The sequence below is a fragment of the Stegodyphus dumicola genome, chromosome 3, assembly GCF_044657685.1.
Source record: "Stegodyphus dumicola isolate Sdum_Otavi_A_Nest chromosome 3, ASM4465768v1".
Lineage (NCBI taxonomy): Eukaryota > Metazoa > Arthropoda > Arachnida > Araneae > Eresidae > Stegodyphus > Stegodyphus dumicola.
Window position 1 is genome coordinate 22277607 of NC_140770.1, and position 11500 is coordinate 22289106.

Genomic DNA, 11500 nt, shown 5'->3' on the forward strand with positions numbered 1-11500 from the left:
AAAACGTTAAAAAAATGCCCCTTTGGAGAAAACCTGAAACAGAACCTTTCAGATTTCATTTTTTTTTCTGATCAAAAACTTATAGTACATATATTTCAATGCTCCTAGCATAGTTACATTTAATTAATTAAATGGAAAAATAAAATTCCTTGACTCTGTTGTTCGTCTGTAAATAAACAAAGTGAAATGACACTATTACCTAGAAAGCAAAAAAGAAAAGTTCCGTTTTAGTTAACGCACGAATGAACTTTTTAAAGGTATTTAACTAATCAGCATTGCTTGCTGTGCCACAAACAATGTGAAGAAGAAAGTCGTTCACTCAAATAAAACTGTTTGTTTAAATAAGAAGTGTTGCGTAAAGACAAGCTTTTTTTTTATAAACACTGCACAAAGTAATAAAGGTATTTAGATGTTACGTTGAATTTAAATTAAAGTGAATTTTCTAAACAAGGGTTGTAAAACATATGGCCATCCAGTCGGAGTCTAGCTAGTTAGAGATTCCAATTCAGCAAGCTAGAGGCTAGAGTAAAATTTTTAAATTTCAAGGTTTAAAACAGAAAAAAATTGCAGAAAAATAAACTTGTCCAAAAACGCTAGAACATAGGAGCTACCCTTTCCTAGTAAAAGTAGCGTTACAGACCAAAAATATTACAGTTTTACCACAAACCTGAAAAAAATTACGGTTACACTAGAATAAGGCTAATCAGTGCCAAATGGGAGGCGTTTATCAAACAGAAATGCATGAAATTTGAAATTCTGAACCTCTTTAAAGCTTTAAACGTATGTAGTTAATAGAAAATCAGAAAAAGTAAAGAAGGCCAAGACTTTCTACGTCATAATAGTTTAACTTTTTTCCAGTCAATTGCGTACTAATTGTCCATTTGACCACTTAGAATTCCATGTCAAAATTCCAAATTTAAGGGGGATGTATACCTTCAAACACGTTTTTTAAAATTTTTAAGTTTGTGCATTTATTTTTGGCTTTAAAGTAATTAATGATGAAAAAAATGAAGAAGCTGAGTTATTTAATGACCATTATTTTTGTATTTTTGGAGTAAACTAAGAAAACAACCAAAAAAGAGCAATATTTTCAATAAATTAGAAACACTGTGTTAAAAAAAAGTATAGTATATTTTCATATTTTGTAAAATACAAACTCATCATAATGGTATTCTCAAAGAGGTAGACTATTATTTTAAAGCTAGGAAGATATTGAAAAATTTTTTTAAGCTAGAATGTGTAATATAACGAAGGAAAAGGATATTTTCGCATTAAAATTTATGTTTAACCCATAATAATTCTATAAAATGCATTTATGAATAAGTAAATAGTCTATCTTTTTACATAGAGTGTTCTAAACATGCATACCAATTTGTAAAAGATTTCAATCGTAATTGTTAAAGATATTATGTTTCATGCTAGCGTTAAAGCACGAAAAATGAAAAACGAGATAAACGCATTTTTAGAATTCAAACATTCGATTAACTACTTTTGATCAGTTTGTAAACTTAAAACTCCCCTGATTTATAACTAATGCCCTCTTGCTTTTCAGAATTAATATTTATTTTGCTTTCTCGCAGCTTTTAAAAATTTTCTCCGCTTTTTAAAGCCAAATCAGTGAATGCCGTTTTGCATTGTCGATACGGTTAACATGAAACCTTTCATACTCGTTTGCAGTGTAGTAACCAATACCTATACGTAATTTACCATATCTATACCTAATCTATACCTATAACAATTAATGAATATTACTCAGTAATAAATAAATAAAGCGCTTATCAGCATTGTAAACACAGAATCAAAACACGAGAGAAAATGTGTTAGTGAATTCATAACACACAGCTTGAAAATAAGCTAGAATTTTGTTATGTTGCCATCATAAAAATACGTTTTGGTCTTTAAAATGCAATTAGATAAAGTTTTAAGCCCTTAAGGTAAAAGTAAATAACGCTGACACACCCACTTCATCCTTTTAAATATTTACGTCTTGTATAAAACGTTCATCTAGCATAAGAAAAAAAGGGAGTTTTTTTGACCAAAATCTCGGTTTCTAAGGTATACAGCCCCCTTAAATTTCTTTAGGTTTAAAACCTTCTGAGCTGCCCGGGTTTCGCTAAGAAAGCACAAATTTTCCAAACTATTACGAGAACATATTATGTTTTTGATTTTAATGTAAAAACTCTGCTGTTATTTCATGCCCGGATTCGTGTACTTTTGATATATTGCCTTAATATCTTCGACATATTTTAATATACACGTATATATACGTTCGTACAGATATCACAAAAATATTCTAGGCCGCATATATACGGCCTTGCCGTTTGAAAAATCACAAGAATTAACACATTATGTTGTTTTTCTGAAAACTTAATGGACAGCTTTTAATCAAATTTGGTACGAATATCTTTATATATATATATAAGCGGCTAAAGTGTGTGTCGTTGATAGTTTATTGTTGCCACTCGAAAAAATGAGCGCGGAAATTAACGTTTCCGCAGTTTTTAATTAATATCTCGGACGATTAAAGTTGTACGAAGATGAGAACAATATCGATGGATTCGGAGAATTTTTTGGAATCCGAGGATACGCGTCTCGAATTTCAACTCGGCGCCGTTCCGTAGATATTCGAGAAAAAATAATTTGGCACGTAGTCAAATCCCTTTAATAGGGAAAACCAAAGAAAGAAAGTGGAAAATGTAGGGAAAACGTAGGTGAAAATTAGTTTTTAATTAATATCTCGGCTAATTAAAGTCCCCAGAAGACGTGAATGGTCAAAATGACGTACCACGGACCTGCGAAATCCAACGGTGTGCTTCGCTAAGCCCGGGAGCCAGCCGTTTCAGAGGAGATGATGTTACTTCACCCCATTATATATATGTGGCTTAAGTGTCTGTTTGTCGCCGATAGTTGATTGGTTGCTTGCGTAACTGTACTAGCCAATGGAGTGAAGTTGCCACGGCACAGGGTTGCTGTTTCAATTGAGACGTAGACAATTTCCTGTAAAATTTGCCTTTGCTATGAACATCCATAAGTCTCAGGTCCAAACGCTTAAGCGTGTTGGCATTTTTTTACCTGAGCCTGCATTTGGACACGGTCAACTTTATGTTGCCTGTTCAAAAGTTCGTGAAAAAACGGACGTAAAATTAAAATAATGGATGGTCCTCTGTAAGGCGAGCTTAAAAATGACGGAAAGATCTACACAAGAAATGTTGTGCGCAAAGAGATATTTGACTTGTGAATTAATATTTCATTATCTAAATCACCTTTATTGATTGAGCTAGCGGTGGCTCTTAAGAAATGTACCGCCAGTGGTTTCCTTCATTTCACTCTTCTTTAAGCAATTGAGCAAGTAGAAGGGGGAAACCCCGTGGAGCAATAAGGAAAGGGCATCCTCGCCGCCTGCCCTGGGTAATTCAGTTTAAATTAGCAGACACCTTTGCACAAATCATTTTAATTACAATTTATAATATCTAAAACAGCGGTCATTTCGTATGAAACACCGCCGGGCTTTCTAGTACATGTATAACAGGGAAAAGCATATACCATTCAAAACTTATTTTATGTACATGTTACGGTGAAACACCGAAATCTGGAGAATGTCGACTTTCGCCGGTGAATGTCAGCATTCACATAGTCGCTTGATGTATGTCCGAAATATTTTATAAGTACTCTTATTTCTGACTTAAACCGGTAAATGTCGACATTCATCATGTACTAATGGTGAATGTTGAACATATAAGAACATTATATTTTCTTCTCCGTAATTAGTTGCGTAAAAACGCAATTGAGACTTAAAATAAGAACTTAAGAACATAAGAATTTAAAATTAAAATTGAGAAATTGAAATTGAGTATATTCAAATTGAGAAAGGAAAATAATAGAACTTAAAAACGTACTTAATTATACAGTACGTTCTAAATGAGAAAATAAAATAAAAGTAATAAAAAACTTACTAAATTATGTGATTCAAATCTTATTTATTGCAACAACTTAAACTATTATGACACTTTGAATTGCACAAAAGGCCCTTGCTTTACAACTGCATTTATTTGTGGAACACTTGTTTTTGCAATGACAGCGTGTATAGTCTTGCCCACCGCTTTTCGAATTAGCTGCACCTGCTTCTCTCAGCAACATTTCTTGAAAATAAATCTCATCTATGGAAAGTAACTTTTCTTTACAAATAACTAACTAATTACGTGTGTAAAACTGCTTGAGGGTACCATTTTCGTTTGACAGTTTATAGAAGTCGGAGTCTTTTATTCCAACAACAACCGCTAACACATTTTTGGGTATGTGTACGACCACGGTCGACATCAGGGACTTTCCTCTCTTTTCGACTCACACCAGAGCATATCTGTGATTGTAGACATACACCGGTGAGGGTCCGAATGTATAAGAATGTAATGCAATATTTGATCTTTCACCGACATATTTGGTGAATGTTGACATTCTCCCGTGAAAGTCGACATTCTCCAATTTCGGTCTTTCACGGTAACATACACATGATTATTAGTATAATTCATAGTGCAGGGATGTCCAAAATCTACAATGTGATATCGAACTGAACAGGAGTCTAATATGTGTGGTCCTCTATCACAACCAGACAGGTCACGCAGTCTGACGACATACTGGACAAAGGGCAGTTGCGGAGTCCCTGTGACAGCTGATCCCATTCCGGCAAGGCAGTTTTCATCTCTGGAATGGTTTTCGAATGGCTATGGCAAGAGGAAATTACCCTTCCAAGAGCGTCTCAAATATGTTGTATAAGGTTAAAATCAGGAGATCTGGCTGACCAGTCTATACGGCGAATATCCTCGCTTTCCAGATAATCGTCGATAAATTGAGCTCTATGTGCACAAGCGTTGTTATTTATTAACAAAGAGTAAAAACAGAACATACCACACCCAGGACAAACTATTCCCTTGAAAAGTTGAATAACGCTCTAAGATTTACTTTCTATACCACCTAGCAATCAAGGAGCGTTTGCCAAAGACATGCTGCATTGTGCTGCCGTTCAACATAATGCCTACCCAAACTAATACTGCTCAACTACCATAATGATCTTTTTCCCTGATGAGAGGAGGGATGGTATCGTGTTTCAAGCTCGCTGCAGATACAGGTACCCTGAGAATCAGTGGTCAGGTCGAATCTGGACTCATCTATATAAAGCACGGTGCTCCACTCAAGTCTGGTTCAAGACGCATGTTGTCCGTGCCATGTTAAATGCTCTCTCTTGTGTGCTGCAGCGAGTAAGAAGCAAATAGCGAGCCTTCTGGGTACAATCCTATCTCATGAATCCTTCGGGCAACTATCGGCCCATGAATCTCGGGTTCCAGTGGCATCGTACAACTAATGTGAGTGCTGTGCAGCTGTAGCAGTCCTGTGTCATCACGCTGAAGGTGCCAAATAACGATCTTCATTCGTCGTTGTGGATCTTGGTGGACCTTGTCCAGGTCTTCTCGATATGGATCCAGTGTCCTGAAACAGTTTTCACAAATTGAAGACTACGCTGGACGTTACATTGAGCTGTGCAGCCTGAACTTGTGGTTGACCTGCCTTCAGTCTGTTGACAATTCTCCATCAGCTTCCGTCGTCCATACGTTTGTGGGTATTCATGTTACCCGATGCCTTGTAAAATTTACAAACTTCTTGCGAGAAACACGGCGTAGGTTGTGAAGGAGTATGAGCAGCAATTTTCCGGAAACCCTTCGTGCATTTATACCCCCTCAATCACAGCTCTGCAGACACGCACGTATTCGCATATTTCTCACTAGTGTATATTTAACTCATTATGGCATAGTACACGAAACAATATCTGCTTAAGAGTAAGAATGCTTTAAGGGAAATTGACTCATTTACATCACTTGAAAATGTAGAAGCAGTTATCTTGTTTTTCAGAACCTAACTTGGATCGATTACCATCGTTCAAATATCTTATGCGGCTTACTATAGGCCCTTCCTTTCATTAGGAAATTTTCTTACTTACTGAAAAGAAACCTGTTACTTTCAATGTTGATGTATTTAATATGAAAGTATTCAGAGAAGCTTATTAGAAAGTATTAATGTATTAATTCCTAAGATTATTAGAGCAACTCTCGAGTTATGTGCTAACTTATTAAGTTGTCCTTTACATAAAATTGTTGGCAAACTCTGTTCTAAGCAAACCTAGCCCAACAAAAATAAATATTAATACAAGTCATTTTTCATCTATTAATATTTAAATGAACAGGAAGGAAAACACACCAAGAATTTGATTTATGCAAGAAAGGGTTTTGTTCGAACTGCAGTGAAACGAGTTAGATTTCGCAGTGCTAGTTTAAAAGCTAAAAATACTTCCGGTAGCTCTTAATTCACTTAAAGTAAGTATAATGCTACATGAAACTTGTTTAACAAAATGAAAGAAAGCTAAAAATACTTCCGGTAGCTCTTAATTCACTTAAAGTAAGTATAATGCTACATGAAACCGGTTTAACAAAATGATCTTCTAAAATAATATCAGTTATTTTTTTCAAAAATCTTTTTTATTATTTTTAAATAAAACGTAATCTCAATTCTGAATATGGTTGAAGTAAAAAATAGGTAATAAAAATTAGGATGTTTAGACAATCCAAATAATCAGGGACTGTGATGGGAGAAGGATTGTTATAAGGAACAGTGGTAACATAGTCTTTGTGTTGGTACTATGTTTTGTAAAGATAGATATTCCGCTAGTCGTCGATACTGGAACTTTTGTTGGCGTTTTCAACCATTTATATAGTAATCCCAAACTTTTCAGTAATGATGACCAATCTGGCGAAGGAACCGTCCTCACTCTGGAAGAGCCACAGGATATGAAAACTCCGTAGACCCTTCGAGAACACTCTGTGGCCGGCATCAAAGTTCGTCAATGGCCATCAGTGCCCTACAGATCGATCAGGCTCTTCTATAGATCTTTGTCGAAGAAAGAAGACAGGGCTACAGATCGCATGCAAGTAGATCGTGGATCTTTACCTTAATGCACTTCGCGTTTCGTTGGTTGCAATTGTCAGCAGATATCAGTGATGTCAGCTTTCAGTTCCCTGTCATATAGAGTTGAATATAAATTTGCAACAAATATTAATTACCATTTTATGTTAAATATTTTGAAATAATAAAAGTTCTAGTTTAGTAAGATATTTAGTTGTAAATATTAAGTAATTCAGATTAAAAAATAAGATTCTTTTTTTTTTTCAAAGCAAAGAGTTCAGAAGATAACATTATATTTCCCGAATTAAAATGAAAATAACAGATCTCCATTAAATGGAATTAATAGACCTTCAGCAACGAACCAAAATCACGAATTTCCTTTTTTTTTTTCTGTTTTCAGTTAGTTGCAATTTCTTGATAGTTTTGTAACACTTTACACTAAATTAAAAAGCAAAACAGAAACGCCTATTATTTGAAGCAGTTGTGAAATAAGTATAATGTAAGAGCCGTAACCACATTCTCAAATATGTCGAATCCTTATGAACACTTTTTCCTTGCAACAGCATTTGCAAACTCAAGTTATTTACGTGGTGCCAACGACGTATGCTGTTATTATTGGAAACTGGAACAAAATGACCATTCCTACAAATGCAATAGGCGGTTTCACAGGTAAAGGAAATGACGTCACATATGACAGGAACGCCCTCTTACAGCATTGTAATGCATATAAAGACGCCACAGGTTAGTAATCAAACCCAATCAGATGCTGAGCCAGGGTTCATGTGACAATGCTTCACCCTCTTTCCCCTTTCTTCGATTCCAGTCACGTAGCATCACTTGCAGCGAACTTCATCGTCATTGGCTGTTAGTAGCAAAACCTTAGAGAGCCGGAAAACGTTGTGCTTAGATTGCACAATGCCTCGGCTTAAAGAGGTTTTCTGTCCTGCTATGCCTCTCCGTTGGTCTCGTGTCTCCTTGCAAGTCCTAAGTCACCCCCCCTGTTACTTCATTAGCCTGGATCTCATCTGTTATGATCTTGCTACGTTATCTGCCCATCTGGCTCCATCTGACTGAACCGGAAACGTCGCGGTCCGCGCGATATCACGGCGATAACTTAACTTAAAGAGGTTTTCCTACGAAATCCTGAGCAAAGGCAAGCTTCTACGTCCATTCGCCGTCCACCTACTACAAACAAATCAGGCCAGCCAATGAGTGTGCAGATAGCCTTCTATGGTCGTCAGATTTAATTAACTCTTTTGTTTCGTTAATCAGTGCACCGTAACTGACTACCAAGTAATTTTAAGACTGTTTATTCCTTTATTGTGATTTTTGACATACTGGACTTAAGATGCCACCTCTCAGGCAGGCAATCTCCGGCCCCCAGAGCCTGAAAGGTAACAGCCATTTCATTGCTGTTCTTAAACGAACATTTCTTCACCATGTAAATAGCGTACAGATCAATTTCTGAGTATTTCATGTAATTATTTTAAATTATGTGCATATATTTTTCATTTAGTGTAGTAGTTGGCAAGCCACGCTCCTTCATGACATTAGATTCGCTGCTTTAGGCTACGTGGACCAGCTAAACAGTGCCTGACCACAGCCCCTTCTACAGCTCCGTCCAGTCGTGGTATCTTCTTTCATGAAGCAAGGGGCTTCAAAGTTTTTCCCACCTCAGCTTATATTTCATCTGGAGAATACTATTTACGGACTTCCTCAGACGTCAAGCCCAATTCGGGATTCACTCAGGAATCTGGAAAGAGCAGGACAGGAATTTCCTGCTGCATGCAGAATAATAACAATAGTATCAAAGTATCTTAGAGAAATAGTTGGAGTTGGAGTGTGAAATCAATGAATGACATGAAGAAAGAAGGATAATTTTATGAAGCCATGATTAGTGGAAGAAAATCAGGCTCTATTAGCTCAGTAATTATCAAAACTGTTAGTGCTTGGAAATTCTGGGGCAATCTGCTGAATGAAGACAAAGGAAATAAATGTTCCATTGTGGGCAGGAATACATTACTGACAATTACTGACAATGGAACTACAATTGACAATGGACTACTATTACTGACAGACTACTATTACTGACAATGGACTACTTTTACTGACAATGGACTACTATTACTGACAATGGACTACTATTACTGACAATAGAAACCAGCATAGACTGGTACAAGCATTTAGATAGCATCGTATAATTACCAGCAATACTTAAATAAGGCAAATGGAAAAAAAATGTCTAGGCCTAAACTGATTTGGTAAAGACAAATAGCTAGAAAATTTCTTACATGTAAGCATTGACAAACGATTATATGTAACCATTCTACGTGCTGTTTTGTCGTCGAATTATTGTGCATATACATGATTCTTTTAAGAAACAAATCGCTAAGCGTCGTAAGGCATCTGGTATGGAAAAATTAAAAAAAACTATAATAAAGTATTTTATGTTTTATGTACACCTCTGGTATGGAATTATGGGCATAAACGAGGTTTCGTAGAGACAAAATGGCTAGATAAAGCAATATTCGTGACATAAAGTTTCTGGTATATTAACATTGAGGAAAACTATGTTAAGGTAATCTGTGTACACCTCTACATACGTATATATCCGACATCTCTCTGCGTCATGAATTTTCATGATTTTAACCCCATACCGCTTGCCAGACGAAGCGGCAGAAACACTAAAGTGACCATTCAATTATGTCTCTAAAGTGACGAAATGAAGAATGATATTCTTTTCTTTTGCTGCAAGATATATCCAGGAATTTTCTTCAAGTCTGTTTCGTAATAATATATTAACCAAACGTTTCCTCTCTCAGTGGAGAAGAAATGATTAAAAGTTAAAGAAGTTATTAAAAGTAACGTTTTGATTTACTGCATTATTTTATTAAGCTTATAACATCAACATATATTTTTGTTAATAATTAAATTATTCAGAATTTAAATTATAAATTTATAGAAGTTGTAAATTTGCAAAAAGAGTCAAACTTATGTTATAAATTTTCTTCGTTTAATGGGATTTCTTTAAAATGTAAAGCGCGAGATTTGGCTGAGTAAATACTTATCTACTGTAGAATTGGTGCTTTTTGAAAATAGAAGCATTCTCAAATTTTTACTTAAATTATTTCTGATGAAACAGATCTCGTCTGTCCAAAATACAAGGGTATACAGAGAAATAATAGACATTCAAGTTTTAAGTAGAACTGAAGTGTAATAGAATATTTCTGTACTAGATTTTCTCAACGAGTTTAAGGATAAAAGCAGAATTGACGAAATTATAATTAATTAGAAAAATCTTTTTCCATAACTGGCTAAATCTCTGCTAAAAAGCTAAAATATTTACGAGCCGGAATTTAAACTGGAGAGAGCTTTCCTGTTACAAATATTTGAGTTTAACTACGATAAATATTGTGAAAAATTTCAACTCACTAAACAGAACTTTGGTGAATAAACAAATAAAATTTCAAATTGATCTTTATTTAAATTCATAAAGACATTTAAATGCAAATTTTTAAATTATTGAATTTTTATAATTTTCATATTTTGTTTCGTTTAAGTTAAGTTTCTTAAACTGCAATATATTAAAGTTTATATCGTGTTTAATGATATGGTCAAAATAAAATACAGCAATTCAGAATATCATTAGATCAGTTTAGGTGCTTACTGAATATAGTTATTTATTATATTGAACATACAGTTTAATTTCATTCATGACACACAGTGGCGTCATAACACTATTTCTGAAAAGCAATTTTTTTAACAGTCGAATTCTAAAGACGATAACTTCCAAAAACGTGCTGCCAACGTAGGGCAACGAAAAGAGGTAATATAATTATGTGAGAAATGAAAGTAAACACGACATATATAAAGTTATTCATATTTTCAATACATTAAAGTTTGTAAAGTATATGAAGTTTTATGTATTTTTAAATTCCTACTATTAGCTTCACACTCTTCCTATATCTTGTTCAAATTTTCAATCATTAATAAAATATTTTTTATTTAACCACTTAAGTTCAAATACATTTTTTTAAACTTGTAGTGGATGACACTTGATGTTAATGTAGATTTTTTACATAGTAAATTCAATTCCTACTTATTTATTCCTATTTATCAGAACTAAAGATATGTAAGTATAATGGTGTTAATAAAAATGAAAATTTGATTGCATTTTTATTAAATCATTATTGAAATTGTTTAATAATATCACAGTCATGTACTATTTGTAATTAAAATTGGTTTATATCCCCGTGCAATGCAGTACGATTTGATAATATGCAATTTTTAATATTTAATTTTTAATAATGTAATTTGAAAATACAACTATAATGATTAATAATGTTAATAAAAAGCAACTAAAATAAAATGTTTCTTTGTTGACCTAAGTAGGAATAGATTTTAAAATTCTTTTTTATATTACTTGTTAGTATATTAAAGTTTATGAGGTATATAAAGTTACACGTATTTTCGGTATATTAAAGTTAATAAAATATTAGCACACACGTAAGGAATTTTTTTAGATTTCTGCATTCTGGTTAATATTTAAGAC